Genomic DNA, 17,663 nt, shown 5'->3' on the forward strand with positions numbered 1-17,663 from the left:
TCCATAAAATGTCAGATGTTGTGGCAAGGACTTTCACCCATTATCTCATCTGATTCCCAAAAAGTCATCAGAATTTCCATTTTACAAATAGGAAAACTTGTGTTTGGAGAGATTAAGTGAAATGGCTAAATTTAAAAATTTAGTAACTAATAAAGCTTTGGTCTTTAACCTAGTAATGCTAGACCACAAGCATAGATTCTTTGTCTTTTTCTTTTTCCTAAAGACAGGTTTGAGGGTGCTTGAGTGGCTCAGCTGACTGAGCGTCCAATTCTTGATTTCAGCTCAGTTCATGATCCCAGGGTTGTGAGACTGGGCCCCGCATTGGGCCCTGTGCTCAGCTTGGAGGGGGCGGTCTGCTTGAGATGCTCTTCCTCTCTCTGCCTCTCCCCCCACCCCATGCTCTGGTTCTCTAAAATAAATCTTATTAAAAAAAAGATAAGTTTGTTCTTTCTTATGTACAGTTGTTCTTTTTTATTCACATTTTTCCTTTGGAAACTCAAGTATTTAAGTATTCAAGTATTTTTTATCCTCATTTATTCCTTCAGAAATTCAAGTATTTATAGAATAAATACTAAGTAGAGAGAAGTATGAAGACCTAGACAAAGAGATTAAGGTCTTGCCAAGATTTACAACATTGTTGAGAAAATAAGATTAGTTGGAGGAGTGAGAAATATTTTGTATTAAGCATTGGTGCGAGATTTTTTTCAGAAATCATTTGCATTTTACATTTTAATAAAATTTCTGAGTATCACTTGGAAAATCCAGTGAATATATGACAATTATTCAGCATGCCCAGTACTACGTACAAAGCTAGTCTGAAGACTTTCAGCCATCCACTATTATTTCCAAGTTATGCAAATGCTACCTGTCAAAGATCATTTCACTAACAGCCAAGCAAAAGAAAAACAAAAACTAAAAAACTGGAAATAAAGCCAAAAGTCTATCAGTTCTCTACTTATTATTACCTTTCTCCCTTATTTGCTTATAGCACGGAACAATATTTACCTGATGAGAATATTATATTTTAAGGTGATTTGTGTATTTAAGTTAAGCATTATAGTTTTAATAACCACTGCAAATATAGACGGTACCTCAATTTCTAAGAACAGGTAATAGACTGGTAACCTGAATTATTTGCCAAGCAGACCATTTATAGCTTAACTAATCATAATGATGACAGCTTTTTCCATTTAGAGGCATAATCAGAGGCTTTTCCTAAATATATTACCCACATTGGCTATACATCTTTGCTTCAAAGGGAAAGCTAGCTTCCTTTTTTTTTAAATCATTTTCTCTTTTACCATGGTGCTGTCAATACAGATACGTTTGATGTATTGTTGATTTGAGTCTCCTGACCTTCTGAGTGCCCTGTGCTTGGCTCGTTAGTAAAAAACACTGGTGACAAATCTGTAATATGCACGAAAATGTACATACTACTCAAACACATCAATGTACTTCTAGTTCTTGGAATAGTTCTTAAATTCTACTGTCATGAAAATGATAGGTGGAAATTTTTTCCTTTAATCTAAAACTTAAAATATGTTTGTATTTAAGAATTTGATTAAACAGAATTCTTGTGTGCATGGCAAGAAATACTGAAGCAAAGACCAAAAGAATGGAATACACAATAATGCTCATGGTGGTGGCAGGATTAGGCTTGAATTTTTTTTTTAATTTTCATATTTCTGTAACTTTGTATTGTTATTAAAATATCTCTATAAAAATGAAAACACTGTCAAAAAGATTTTATTCTTTCTTGCCATGTTGAGCTAACAAATGTTTCCCAGAAAAAAAAAAATATTATTTTTTTTTCTTTTTTTTTTTTAGGGAAAGCAAACCATTTCTTCATACTACAAAAATACTAGGTATGATTTATGTAACAAAAATGTAATAATCCCTAAAGTATTGATAAATTTAAAGCAACTAGTGGCAAGTTATACCTAAATATTGATCTCTACAGTGGATTCTAAAGCCAGTAGAAAACACAGACTGAAGTCTGAGTTAGAATTAAAATAAGGGATTAGAGAGTCTGTCTGGAATCAACCTGAAATGCCCGTTTGGGTCTTCAAGTGCTCACAGGTCAGCTTATAGAAGCTGTACCATCATTACTGTTAACATAACTTCTACTTTTCATTTCTAAAAATTCAGCTAATTTGTAGAATAGGAAACAGTAGGTATTCTGCACAAAAAAAGGCGACAGAACCCCAATTCCATAGTGTTTTTTTTTTTTAAGAATTTTATTTATTTATTTGACAGATAGAGATCACAAGTAGGGAGAGAGGCAGGCAGAGAGAGAGAGAGAGGAGGAAGCAGGCTCCCTGCCAAGCAGAGAGCCTGATGCGGGACTCGATCCCAGGACCCTGAGATCATGACCCGAGCTGAAGGCAGCAGCTTAAACCACTGAGCCACCCAGGCGCCCCTTCCATAGTGTTTTGAGACTGAAATGTGTATATTTAAGTTGTTATCTGAAGATCATTTCACAAAGTGTTCTATTTTTCCCAAGTCATAAATCTATTATTAAAAGCTATTTTGAGATGAAATACTAACTTGCTAAATAATTAGTGGCTGGTTCATTTTCCTCAGTAATAATTCACATTTGAAAAACTTGTAAGATGGGGAAATATGAAAGGGCTATAAGAAATATAATGTAATAATGCCTCGTGGCAGTATATGAAAAATGTAAATGACCAGCCTACTTAGGTACTACCCATTACCTCTCAGAAAAACTTCACGTAATCATTCACTGTATCTCAGTAATAACCATGATAATCATTCACTGAATATTTATTATGAATTAGGGTAGAAAGCCATAGGGGGCGCATGCCTGATTTATGAGCACCTACTCCTCTCAATCTCTATCTTTGGGCATGTAGAATGTTCTCTCACTCAGCCCCACGAGGAGCCTTCACACATTACTCCCATTCAACTACCACTAACTAACTGCTCAGATTTGGTTTGCAAAATGAAATGATTTCCAATCTCTCTATTAGTTGCTTTATACACAAATCTCATTTTTTATTAGTGAATGTCTTTCCCTGGGTTTTATAGATGAGAACATTCAGAACCTGGGTGGCTGAATAAAACACACCAAGTCCTAAAGGTTGAAAGTGGTAAAGCTGGAATTCAAACCCAGGACGACCTGAACTCCAAGCACGCTGCTTTAACCTGCTGTAGGGAACAATCACAAACTTGTCAATTTTCCGGCTTAGGGTAAAAGTATACTCTTTCTCACTCCTGGAAAATTGTTCTCTAACTTGTGATACATTGCCCATCAAGATCATTTCACTGTGCCTTGGGCTTATCTACAGAATTAAAGGAATAAGGAAGAACAATAATAATCTATAGATGACCTTTAAAAATGCTTCTGCTGCTTATGTTACTCAACTGTTAAAGAGGAGAATATGGATCCTAGGAGAAACACTTGAATTCTAGGGCTAATCTTAACACAAAAGCAGCCTATAAAAGTGGTAATAAAATCAAGATGCAAATCTTAAAATGCAAGAAAAAGATAATGGGTAAATTTAAATGTGTTTTAAAAGTGACTCAATAGGGGTGCCTGGGTGGCTCAGTGGGTTAAGGCCTCTGCCTTTGGCTCAGGTCCCAGGGTCCTGAGATCAAGTTCCACATCCGGCTCTCTGCTCAGCAGGGAGCATGCTTCCCCCACTCTCTCTCTGCCTGCCTCTCTGCCTACTTGTAATCTCTGTCTGTCAAATAAATAAATAAAATCTTTAAAAAAAAAAGTGACTCAATAGAGATGTAGAGAACAAACAATATATTGACAAGAACTGGATACGCACCTACCTCTGAAAATGTAGAAGCGTCACATTTCTCACTTCTAATTCATACTAGGGATGAGAGGACTCGTTTTATGGATGAGGAGGAAGGCTCAGGAACTACAAGTGACTTGCTCAAGGACAGTTAATAACCCTATTCTAAAAGTTTTGAACAGCTCTAAAGCCCATGCTTTTCTCCAAGGTATCAAGCTGCCTACCATACAAAGCTGATTATTTATCAAATACCTACTAATATCTTAAACATATTTATACTTTATTATCCCTACGCTGTAATTAATATCAGTCTCATTTCACAAATGACGAGACTGTGGCTCACTGAGATTAAGCAACTTGTTCAAGGTTAAAAACTAAGCAAATGCCAGAATCAGGGTTCAGATCAGGGTTCTCTCTAGCTCCTTCTACTGTACCATTCTGTCCAAATACTATTAAAAAAAATAGAGAGGAGATAAAACTGCAAAAAGTGTCATCAGTGGATTCAATTTTAGAAGAGAAGGATATATATGTAATCCTTCAACTTGATTAAAATATTAAAATCATAAAAATTCCATGAAGAAATGGCCACAAGAAAAAAAATGTTACATTCAATAAGGAAGGAAGTGAAAAAACTTGATCAGGAGTAGAGTGGGGGGGTGGCCTTAATTTAAGTCATCTTCTCTGGTGCAGTAATTCTTCTTAACTTACAATAATAGAAAAAAATGTTTATAGCACCCAGGAGGAAAGAAGCAATGGTGACTATTTTTTCCTTCTCATCCTGAAAAAAAAAAAAAAAAAAAAAAAAAAAAAGACATAATAGAGGCACTTTCATAAGAATGAGAAGATTTGCTGTGATGATGTAGTGATCAGGTTCATCACCCAGATTTATTTCCGATTCACTTGCAGACAAAAGGGATTTGGATGTCTCCAGGTTGGCTTCAAGCAGATATAAACCAGTTTCAGATGTAGAACAAATAATGTCACTCTTCCTCCCTAAAAAGCCTTAGGTCTAAATAACGCAGGAAAAAGCTAACTCCTTAAAGGGAAGAATGCTGGATTATTGATGATATAATAGCCCAGATCTCACTGATTCTCATGTTTCAAGTTACTGGACAGCTCTGGCTTGCAGATAAAGAATAGAGTATGTAATGGGACATATTACCCATACCTGCTAGAGTTACCTTCTGTTTCTCCTGTCCCTGCTCAGTACTTTATTTCTGTGTTAAGACTCAGTTTAGATTCTCTATTTTTTTTTTTTCTGGCCATTTTACTGAGATATAATTAACATAGAACCCTGCCTAAGTTTAAGGTGGAGAGCACAATGGCTTGATTTCGTATGCTGTGAAATGATCACCACAATGAGTTCAGTTAACATTCATCATCTGACATATAGTTTTTTTAAAAGAAAACAACACTTTCTCTTTCTGTGATAAGAACTTTTAGGATCTGCTTGCTTAGCAACTTTCAAATATGCCATACAGGGGCTTTAATGGTAGCCATCAGGTTGAACATCACATCCCCAGTACTTATGTATCTTTTACTGGAAGTCTGTACCTTTCAACTATTTTCATCTAATTCTCCAATCTCCCAATTCCTTATTTAAAAAAAAAAAATAAAAAAAAAAATAAAAATCCCCAACTTTTGTGACCACGTTTACCAAAAGTGATCATGCTTTACTCAAAATTTTTAATAATTGAGTAGTTGTAAATGTTTCTTTTGACTCTTCAATGCTCTCTCTCACACCAATTTAGGGTAATCATCATGGATAATGCATATGATGGTAAGCATAAAGATTAATGAGATATTATTCATTTCTACCTTCATGGTACTTACAGTCAAGTGACAATGAAACGTGTTCTTTAGGTTTCCAAAATCTGATGTTTCAGGGCACATCAAACAACAAAAAAAACTTCTTAGTACTTATACTTCATTTAATTTGTATTTAAAAAGGTAATTTCAGGGTGCCTGGGTGGATCAACCAGTTAAGCATCTGCCTTTGGCTCAGGTCTTGATTCAGGGGTCCTGGGATGGAGGCCCGTGTGGGACTCCCTACTCAGCCCACCAAAATACGGTACCAATTTCACTTCCACAAATATTATATAAAGAGAACAACTTTCCTAAATCCCCAGGAAAATGAAATTATGATACATTTTTAAATGTCCACTTGAAAAAGAAAAAAATGTTATCATTTCAATTTTATTTAATTCATGTATTTTTACAAATTTTTTCCACAACCTTTTGGCCATGAATATTTTTTATTTGCACGTCATTGAGGCTTTTTTTTTTTATAGTTTTAAGCCATTTTTCAACTAAGATATATACCTTTCCCTTTTGATCTGCAAAAGAAGGTTAAAATGTTTTTCATGTCATACTACTTTAACTTTTATTTATGCAAATTACTTTCCTTTGTAGTTTTGTCACTGCCTTTTATGCATAAAAATTCTTTATCATAGGGACATATATTCTAATTATATAGCTTTATTATTAAAGTTAGCTACTTATTCCATATGAAATACATCTGTCATATAATGTGAGACAGGTCTAATTTTATTTTTGCAAGCATCATTTAATCAACTGTCCCCAATCAACTCTGTTTCCTCACCAACATTTAATTTTACATTATCTAAAAAAACCCCTGTAAATTCTAATCGTGTGTAGTGTGTACAACACTACTCTAAATACTATAGGTTGTTCTGATATTTTAATATTGGTAGAGCATGTTTCTCCCATTATTTTTTCTCTATCCTTTCTTGGCTCTATTTTCCTGTTAAGTCTATCAAATAAACTTTAGAATCATTTTGTCAAATTTTTGATAAAATTCTTTCCGAAATGTTTATTGTTATTGAACTATAATTTATGAATCAATTTAAAAGGGAAATTTTTAGAAAATTGAGTTTCCCTATCCAAGTACTCAGTTCTGCAATGTATTCAAGGCACCCTCCCTTTAATTATTATTAGTAATAATAAAATATTATTTTTATAATATTCCTGGTCTCAAACCAGACTGGTAGACGTGTCAAGCCAGACACAAAATTCTACATTTCTTTATCTGTCCCCCAACCTAAGTTCAGAAGCCTCTGGTTCCAAAGAGTCTTGATAAACACCTGAAAAATTATTGATCCAGTTATGTACCAACTTAAGATTTAGATGTGTTTTTATCAAGTATGTCATTGAAGAGAAATTTCCAAGTAATTTCTTTTTCTAGAATCTGTGGTCTGACAGAACCGTATGACACCAGGAGCCTATTACATCATGGGTTTAACTTGCTGTGATTTTAATTCTCACTTTTTACTTCGCTGTGTTGGCATTAACATAGAAACCTTAGGGAGTCTGCCTTTTTTTATTTATATATGTCATAAACTTGCTATAACTACAGGTTGTCAAATTTTGTTAATCTTTTATACTGCCACCCTAATCTTTTCCTTGGCCTGATCTTATCCTTGTAAAATAATACATGAGTTCTGATGGGAAATACTCAGTAGCTACTGTACAGAGCAGGAAAAGATAAAGAAAGAAACTAAAGTGGTTACAGAAATTAGAGGCTGTTTTGTATTTGACACCAGATTTTAACAATTATCATTTCTTCCACGGGGGTGAAGGGATTAGAAGTAAAATGAAATATGAGTCTAAATTAAGGAGGGTCATGAAAAGGTTCAACATATTAACGCTTCACCAAGTCCTACTGCATCCAACTTAAGAAGAAACCTGGAAGCCAGAGAGGTTTAGTTTTAAGCAAAAAGAAGAAATGCAGGGAAAAAAACTGAATACACATCTCATTAAGTAAAAAAAAAAACCAAAAACGAATCATCAAGAAAGCGTTTAAACCTCAGTGAAAGTTAAAAGGCTTCCTAATTTCTAGTGTTAAGGTTATATACAGGAAACATCTGATATGCCATCAAAATTTAACTTGGAAAAAAGCCAGGAGGCTGTGTCAATATTTCTCGACATGCAACTGGGGATCCTGGAGTTGCTTAGGCTAATCAATCGCCTTTACGTTTTCAGGGAAATAAATCACTAAAAATAATCAACAAATATTGGAGCCAATCCTTTTAAATGCTCAGAATTTTCCAAAATATAGAAAATGAGACTATGTACGTTTTCATGGGCATGTTGGTGGAAGTGATGATCACCTCCCCCCAAAATAAAATACTGTCTTCAAAAAAACTACACTGGAGTAAGTAAAATGGCTTAATACAACTAAAATAATTAGGGATCAGCAGAAATACAAGGAAGTGCTAAAAGAGGTATTAAAAATCAAAGTTTACACTGGAAAATGTTAAAAGAATGAATAAATGTTGTACAAGCCTTTAAAGAAGTAATGAAAATAATGGTATTTGAAGAAATAAGACTTGAATATTTGCAGGAAGATGTCAGAAGAGTGTAATAAAAGCATTTTCAGATTTACACTTATCTTCTTGGGAATGTATTTCATATGTATTTCTGGATCAAGCAATATGTCTTTACAATACGTAATGAATACTTTATTTTATACTATCTTTTTTATATGAATAGTACTTGCTAAAATATGTCAGGTACTTAAAAATTCACCCTATTTGTAATGATTATTTGAAAATAAAATTCTAGAACAGCTCAAAAACTCCATGCCCATAAGTAACATGTTGGCAAAAAAGACGCATTCTGGAAGAAAACTTTGTATGCTCTTTTTTAATTCTTTATTCAATTTGAGTATAACAATAGCTTCTATCAGTGTAGATAAAATTAAAACTAAGTAACAGCTCATTTAGGAAGTTAAATCATTGATTTTTATGTAGAAAACAGTCTTTCCCTACCTCTTAGGAAAAACAGATACAAATAAATACACAGCAAAGTACATACAATTACTAATGTATTTAATTTCATTTATTTTAAAGTATATTTATTTATTTTTAATTTGTACACCCAATGTGGGGCTCCAACTCACAACCCTGAAACTAACAGTCACATGGTCTTCCGAATGAGGCAGCCAGGCACCCCAAGTAATGTTTAATTTTAAACTTTATTTGTATTACTTGACTATTCTAAATACATTCAACTTACAGTTTCCTTGACACTGATTTTCAAAATTGTATCTTTTATAACAAGATTTTCTTCTTACTCAGGATTATACCCATTTCACCTAAATGTTATCAAAACTGGCATCTTTTAAGAATGGCAGATTTTGGGGCGCCTGGGTGGCTCAGTGGGTTAAGCCACTGCCTTCAGCTCGGGTCGTGATCTCAGGGTCCTGGGATCGAGTCCCGCATCGGGCTCTCTGCTCAGCGGCGAGCCTGCTTCCCTCTCTCTCTCTGCCTGCTTCTCTGTCTACTTGTGATCTCTCTCTGTCAAATAAATAAATAAAATCTTTAAAAAAACAAACAAACAAACAAAAAAAGAATGGCAGATTTTGAAGTCTAGTTAATTTCCCAAGTATAACATAACATCACCTCAATTTCTTAAAGAATAAGCCAATACATATTTACTTCTGAGTAAAAGATTCACTTCATGGATATTGCCCAATAAAAGAGTAAAATATATGTTTTTTTTTTTCCTCATTCCTACTGAAGCATCAGAAAACATTTTTTTTTTTTTTTAAGGAGAAATAGTGAAACTCTGGAAATCAGAGAATAAGGACATAATTAGGCATTAATTTGAGTGTATTCATTTCCTTATAACTCAATTTAAAAATAAAGTCTTGAAACTTCAATCTTTTCCTTTACCACTAAACTGGCAAAAGTATGAATTAATGTAACAGGTGGGCTCATGTGGTTTTAATAGCAATGAAATATAATCAACTGTCTCGTATCAGATTTCCAGGAAAGCAAGTGACATCTAGACCAAGCATGATTCTTAGCAACTCTACTATTGGCATGAAAGTGTTCAAACTCCCCATAGGGACAATATATCTTCTGGTCCTGCATTTAATTGAAACCTTAAACAAAATATATTACCTATTTAATGCAGCTGAACTAGATGCTGGCCTCTGTAGTGTACAGACTAATGCCTTGCAAATTCATGTCTGTAACCATAGCACATAATGTAGAATCTGTACCAAGAGTGAATGGTAAAAAAGAAGAAAATTAAACCACTGTAGTTTTATAATGTAAAATGAACTTTGAGAAAAAAAATTTTATACAGATTCTGAACATATATTTTATATATTTATTCTTTTTTGATACACAGCCAAAAGTTCATGATTTCCTTATCTTGTTGGTTCCATATCTTATGAAGTGAACTTTTAAAATTGCTCAGGTTTATAGTTCACTTTTCTGGACTCATAAACTACACATCTAACACTGATCTCCTGGTCTTGTCCTTTCTGACAATGAAAAAAATCAAAGTGCAATAAAGAGACTTATCTTAAAAACTAGAAGTCCGTAATCTTTTGGGAGGTACATCGATCAAGGCTAATCCAATTATATGGTCATACTCATATTTGTAGGGCTGACTCACTAATTTTCAAGAGTGCCAGTGGAAGCAATCATAGGAAAATCACCAGAACTCAAAAACAGGGGAAGCAGATGGTATAAAAAGCTTAACACTACCGGAGTGTTAATGCTTCCACACTTGAAGGATGTGAAGTTCAAATCTGACACAGTTGAAAACCATCTCTTTCACAGTCAGCATGCTAAATGCCTTGAGCAAGCCACTTAAAAACAGCCAGTCACAGAAGAAAACATTAAGCATATGAACCATCAAGTCAAAAATTTATTCTGAATCTCTTGATTCTAAATGGATTCTAAAACAAGGTGAGGCACACACACGTACATGCATGCACCCACACGCATTAGAATAATCCAGCAAAAATAAACGATTCAGTTAAAAAAACCTAGACATACAGAAGGCTGACAGAAAAACAGAATCATTTATAGCCATTCTACCAAGTGAATTCAGCATGTAATGTATACTATTTCAAGTAGAGTTAGGGTAAATTTTCAAGAGAGAATTTTTGCATGTTGTTTTCAGGAAGGGCATTTGACATTTTGTGTGTCAATTCTCACCCAAGAATAAGGAATCTGAAGATCACTAGTAGCCATTTATGACACTTGGCTCTTTAACTTCAGAGGTCTCTTTCTTAAAAATACAGTTCTAAAGTTTAGACCAGCTTTTTGATCCAAAAATTGCTCTAATAAATTCACTGTGTTCCCTATTCATTGTTTCGTTCCCCATTCTCTCTGACTGGCTCAATAAAATTTAAGGAAATCTCTCATAATTAAAGAGCTGTTTTTAATTAAAGAGGGTTTTTAAAACAAAACTGAAAATTAAAAAGATTCCTCCCTCCTTATTAGAGAATATGAGGAGAAAACATCTTTTCAATTTCAAATCTATACATGTAAGAGATTTGTTAGTTACAGGCTGAGGGAGAAAAATAAATTTTCTATCACTGAGCTGGGATTTCATAAGTAATAGTAATAAGTAATACAATAAGTAATGTGTGTTAAAAAATGAGAAATTTTCAGGAATAAGAGAATCAAAATGGTAAGATCAAAATAAAGGGGAATAAGGCAATAGACATCAATGGATCCTTATCATGCCATTCCTAGGGAAGAAAAGTACAATCTCTCTCTAACATAAAAAGCATATTACCCATTGTAAACACATTTTTTTTTAAAGAACAGGAAAATATAAATATGTATGCAAATTGTGACAACTAATGTCACATTAGAAATAAAAAAGAGGATTTTCCAGTTTGGTTGGTTTGGTCCAGACAACAGAGCATAGCCTAGAGTTATGGATAAAATATTCTTGAGTTAGAGCAATATAATTTTCCCTCTTATTTATAGGCATTAACATACTAAGGAAAGGTACTGAAGAGCTCCAGCCCAACTGGGAAATCACCTAGAAAGTTTCATGAGAACAGGAACCGTATGTGTTATTTCATGTCAAACCACTACTACCTCTGTAACCTCCATCTAGCACTTGTGACTTAAAAAACATTTTTTTTTTGCACACAGAGGTTATTCTGAACATACCAATTATATACTGTAATGGCAAGGCAATAATTCTAGATTCTCTCTTACTCCAGGCAACACATTATGCCCTTTTGTTCTCAAGATATATTACCCAGATGAAATGGCCTAAATTGCTAATATAATTAACCCAACAATTACTTTGCATTGAAAAAGCCAAGTAATTTTATTTTAAATAGTAAATAGGCTTAAAATGACCTTTGGGATTGGAAGGGCTCAAAGTGATAAAATTTAAAGTTACAGTCTAATTTAGTTTTCCCTAATCTCAGGAATATTCAAAAGCAATATTTTCATATATATAATAAGGTAAATAAACAATTACAGAGAAAAAGGAAAAACTAAAGATGGTTAAAAATTATCCTACATTAAAAAAATTTTTAATATCCTGCATATTTCATTTTTGTAGGTGTTTTTCTCATAGTAAAAATGGAGAGGTTTTTTAATGTATTTGGACAAAGAATAAGACATATACATCTATATATATTTTGCTGATTTTTAAATTGGTAAATAAAAGCTATATTGACATAGTAAATAATGTGTCAACTTCAGAAAGACACAAGGGCTAAATAGAAAAAGCATTTGAATCTGAATCAGGAAACTACCCTTCTGGGGTGCTGGGCTGGCTCAGTCAGTCGGAACATGCAATTCTAGATCTTGGGGTTGTGAGTATGAGCTCCATGTTAGATATAGAGATCACGTAAAAATTTAAAAAATCTTATGGGTGCCTGTGAGGTTCAGTGGGTTAAGCAACAGCCTTCAGCTCAGGTTATGATCTCAGGATCCTAGGATCAAGCCCCAGAGAGCAGGGAGCCTGCTTCTTCCTCTCCTCCCCACTCATGCTCTTTCTGGCTATCTCTATCTCTCTCTCAAACTAATAAAATCTTCAAAAAGAAATTTTTTTTTATTTTTAAAACTTTTAAAAATCTTTAAATTTTTAAATCTTTAAAACTACTCTTTGGTTTCAACACAAACTATAATCCTAAAAAAATTAGCTCAACTCTTTGGGTATTAATTCCTACTTCATAAAGTAAAAGAGATTATATTAGGAGGATTTTTCAAGATAAGAATCTTCTACCTCTAACATTCTATGATCCTAAAATAAAATATAATTTGAGAAGAGGACAAACCGAGATTCAATCAAGGGCTATAATGGATGTTAGAAAAAAAAAAAGTTTTACTAAGTTCAGAGGAAAAAAATATGTCTTGACAGGAAAGGAGAAGAAATCTAACCTAAATATGACAATTTTAATTTAAAGGGTGTACTCTATTAATGGAATTAAGTTAATTGGGCATTAGCTGAGTATGCTGTTTCACTTTAGGTTAGCATAGTTAAGGCTACAAGATGCATTTTGACTGTGGTTGCTGAGAGACAAAGGAAAATGGAATTCATGAGAAAAAACCCAAAACTGTAGACAGAACAGAACTAAATGCAATCCTTGTTGAATGTCATCACTAAGACAAAATCTTATTTATAAAGAAATCATACTCACTTTGGTAAATATAAAAAAGACCTGACAGAATACAACCAAAGACTTTTGGGGCTTACAGACCTTCAGAAAAGACAGTGACTACAATGGACGGTAATATGAAATACTCACCATGTTGGGCATTTGGTCCAAAATGCTGTACTTTTCACTAAGATCAATCCTCAAACTGATGCTTCTATTATGGCCATCTTATAGATAGGGAAGCTTCAGTTAAGTATTTTGCTCAAAGTCACTTAAGTGTCAAAGCCAAGTGTGATCCTATCTGACTTCATACCATAGCGAATCTTCATTTAACCCTAGCTATTGTTGTCTACGGCCATACCACCCTGAACGCGCCCGATCTCGTCTGATCTCGGAAGCTAAGCAGGGTCGGGCCTGGTTAGTACTTGGATGGGAAACCCTAGCTATTGTCTCAAGAAGAAACTGAGGCCCACAGAAATAAAGTCATAACTGGCTAGGAGCGATTTCAACAGTTATTTTGTGATATGATCTCTTATTTCATGTATTCAAATGCCCTGCCAATTACAAAAGCCACCTAGTTGAAAGTTCATTTATTTATAAAATAATACTTAGGATCTCCTTTATGGTTCTATGAAATCAAAGAGAAAAATGAAAATATATTTTAAATAGACTTTTTTTTTAAGTTTACTTAGGCATTGCCACACACACACATACACACAAAACCACAGGATAAAATATAGAAAAATTTAAGTTGGGAAGCAAATTAATAAAACTTGTTATTTCCTGTTAATACACAAATGGGAAAATATGCTCATTTGGTTTCAGGATAAGTCGCCTACTGGCATGTAACAAACAGAATAGAAGTTTCTCATAAAATGTTCAAAGGACAAGAAAATGCAAAGACCTAGAGAGTTTGGTTTGGTTTTTTAAAAAAGCAACTGCAATGAATTGAGTTATGGCACTAAAAAGAACATTCAAATATAGTTGTATTTTTTCACATACACTCCTTTATTGCTTCTAACCTCCAAATAAACTAGAAAACAGAATGGAAAAAGGAGAATATTTGTATATATAACCACAAGTGCCTGGTTGTGGGGGGGGGGGGGTCGGTTGTCATGAAAGTGTCACTGAATGAGCCCTGAGAAAAATGCACACTTATAGGCTGAATCTAGCCAGACATTATAATCCATCACTGATCCCTAAAGGGCACTAATAATATGTAAATGTGTGAATTAGAAGACACATTCAAGGCTGTTGATAAACTTGATAGGATAATCAGCACACGCTGACAGACTAATGAAACTGATGAACTGATCGGGCAGCTTATCTCCTGGGCCATTTTTTCTCTTGTCAAATGGAGGCTAATCAAAATGTATTAGGAGTTAAAGCAAATACTCAGAGGATTTCACCCATTTGATTAGGAGGTGAACTCACTCTGAGAAAATTACAGTTTCGTGAACAATTGAAACTACGAAATCTGCTCAGCTGATAGACCCTCACCTAAAATTAAACAGAAGGCAGCCACCATAATTATGGAAGAAATGTGGAATCTTAAATTATATTGGGATTCTCCCCTTGCAAATTGTTAGAGTGCTTTTCAGAGTCTGGGTGAAATGACCTCTTTCTATAATGAAAAATAAGACAAAAGACTAAGCAATAACCCCAGGGACACACTTATCGTTGGCTGCCTATGTGAGCTCAGCATCTGTGTAACCATATGAGAGTCAGATCCCAAGGTACCAGCTGAATTTTCAATCAAATTTATTTGCATAAAATAATTGAATGAATTTTCTGCAATCACTAACTATAGTGAGTACCACACATCCTATTAACAATAAAGATGCCAGATGCAGTCCGTTGCCAAGGAACTGAGTCCTTTCCTCATTTAAAGAAAGACATCTTACTTGATAATTCAGGAAAATTGGGAAGAAGGCCTTCCCATGCATTCGCCTTAAAAATAAAATCATAAATGAAAACCACTGTGTCTGTCTCCTTAGAGAAAGCTAGAGAAAATAATCCTTCTAGTATTCATTTTGACATGAGTAACTATCCAGCATTAATAAAGAAAAGTTAATTCAACTGACAAATCTATATACTAGGCACAAAGCTTTACAGACACGTATATCGGTGGATAAATGGGCTGGGTAGATAGATTGATGGTAAAATGCTGGAGAGTGAAAGCTATTGCTTTAATTCTTAAGAGCATGATGGCAAAAGAACACTTAATGAAGCTAGATTTTAACCTTTTAGTAATTATACCGAAGAGAAAAGAAACCACAACTAAAAATACCCAGGCCCTCTTCCACATGAGTAAAAAATCCCTCCCCCTGCTTCATGGGCCAACCAGGGCTGGGATTCCCTGACACATGAAATGAAAATATTGACCTTTGCCAAACTATGTTTTTTGTTTGTTTGTTTTTCTGTTTACAGACCTGTGCCTCATTCTATCTCTAAACTATTTCTGATTTTTTTTCTTATTTAGGAAAAAGAGAAAGTGAGTATGTTTCCTAGCCATGTATTTTCTAGTTTGGGAAGGTTTGGGATTTTTTTGTGTGTGCTCAATCCAAACAGCTACTATCAAGTTTCTCAAATCACAGAATATAGAAGCATCAATTGCTGGATCATAGGGTAGCTCTATTTTTAACTTTTTGAGGAACCTCCACACTGTTTTCCAAAGTGGCTGCATCAACTTGTATTCCCACCAACAGTGTAGAAGAGGGTTCCCCTTTCTTCACATCCTCTCCAACATTTGTTGTTTCTTGCCTTGTCAATTTCTGCCATTCTAACTGATGGAAGGTGGTATCTTCATGTGGTTTTGATTTCAATTTCTCTGATGGCTAATGAAGATGAATATTTTTTCATGTGTCTGTTAGCCATTTGTATGTCTTCTTTGGAGAAGTGTCTATTCATGTCTTCTGCCCAAGTTTTGACTTGATTATTTGTTTGTTGGGTGCTGAGTTTGAGAAATCAAAACCCATATTGAGATACCACCTTACACCACTTAGGTGGGAGGAAAGGGTGACCCTGGTGATGGGTATTAAGGAGGGCACGTATTGCATGGAGCACTGGGTATTACAGGCAAACAACGAATCATGGAACACTACATCAAAAACTAATGATACTGTATGGTGACTAACATAACATAATAAAATTTTTTAAAAGTTAGCTTTCAGTAAGATATTATTAAAAAAAAGAATCATCAAATAATCTGAAAGATTACATAGTCTCATTTATTTTATATGCAGAAAAATAGTAAACAACTTAACCAAGTTTAATGAGAAAGAAAAATTTGAGTTTGCAATTTGTGCTTTGGAGAAAAATATTTGATTTGAAGACAAAAGCAACTTTTTTCCCCTCTCCGTTATGTGGAAATAGCAAAGCTAATCAATCAGCAGGGCATTTTAAACTGTAGGGATTCTTTTCTAAGAGTCACATACTGAATAGACAGTTTTCTCAGTGGTGTCTACTATCAAACAGATATGGTAACAATTTACTATATAAGGCAGTCACAGAGCAATCACAGATGATAGGTAGATTATTTCATTAGAAATTCTAGATCCTGACCTCTTGCACCTAGAAAAATCCATGTCCTAACTTACATTCTATCTGGCTAATAAGACAACTAAACTAATTATTCAATGTAGAAAAGGAATAATGATAGTAGCACATTTACCTTCTTCACATACGGTTCTTACTCTAAAATAATACTCTGAGAAACCTACTGTGATCCAAAACCTTATCAATGAAAACCATACAAGTTGGTTCAGTTATTCTCATCTTTTAAATCATGACTCTCTATTCTCATCTTCAAAATCATAACTCTCTAAATCATACTATGTATATTTGGGGGAAACTTCTTTTTTTTTTTTTTTAAAGATTTTATTTATTTATTTGACAGAGAGAGAGAGATGCAGAGAGGCAGGCAGAGAGAGAGGCAGGCAGAGAGAGAGGAGGAAGCAGGCTCCCTGCGGAGCAGAGAGCCTGATGCGGGGCTCGATCCCAGGACCCTGAGATCATGACCTGAGCCTAAGGCAGCAGCTTAATCCACTGAGCCACCCAGGCGCCCCTGGGGGAAACTTCTGATTAAAAAAATAACATGATTAAATATTATCATGGATTTGATAAACTATTAAGATATAAAACTTTATTCACCATTTTCAATCTCTAAAGTCTAACTAATACTCAATACCCAAATGGGTTTGTGAGTACCTTGCAACAACTCTGGGATCTGGCCAGTTTGTTAAGAATTACCATGTTGATATGTTTTCATTAGCTCTTGTTAGGATACAAGTGCTTTGTCGGGGGTATCTGGCTGGCTCAGTCAGTAGAACATGCTACTCTTGATCTCTGGGACATGAGTTTGAGCCCCACACTGGGGGTAGAGTTTACTTAAAAAAAAAAAATAATAATAAGGCGCAGCTGGGTGGCTCAGTGTGTTAAAGCCTCTGCCTTCTGCTGAGGTTATGATCTCAGGATCCTGCGATCAAGCTCTGCATCAGGCT

General features: G+C 34.4%; 1 protein-coding gene across 2 annotated transcripts in view; it reads right to left on the bottom strand.

Annotated features, from left to right (window-relative positions):
- The window catches only part of TMTC2 (transmembrane O-mannosyltransferase targeting cadherins 2), a 434,663-nt gene that overhangs the window by 141,689 nt on the left and 275,311 nt on the right, over positions 1-17,663 (bottom strand). The window lies entirely within an intron of this gene.

Source organism: Meles meles, chromosome 7, assembly GCF_922984935.1.
Source record: "Meles meles chromosome 7, mMelMel3.1 paternal haplotype, whole genome shotgun sequence".
Lineage (NCBI taxonomy): Eukaryota > Metazoa > Chordata > Mammalia > Carnivora > Mustelidae > Meles > Meles meles.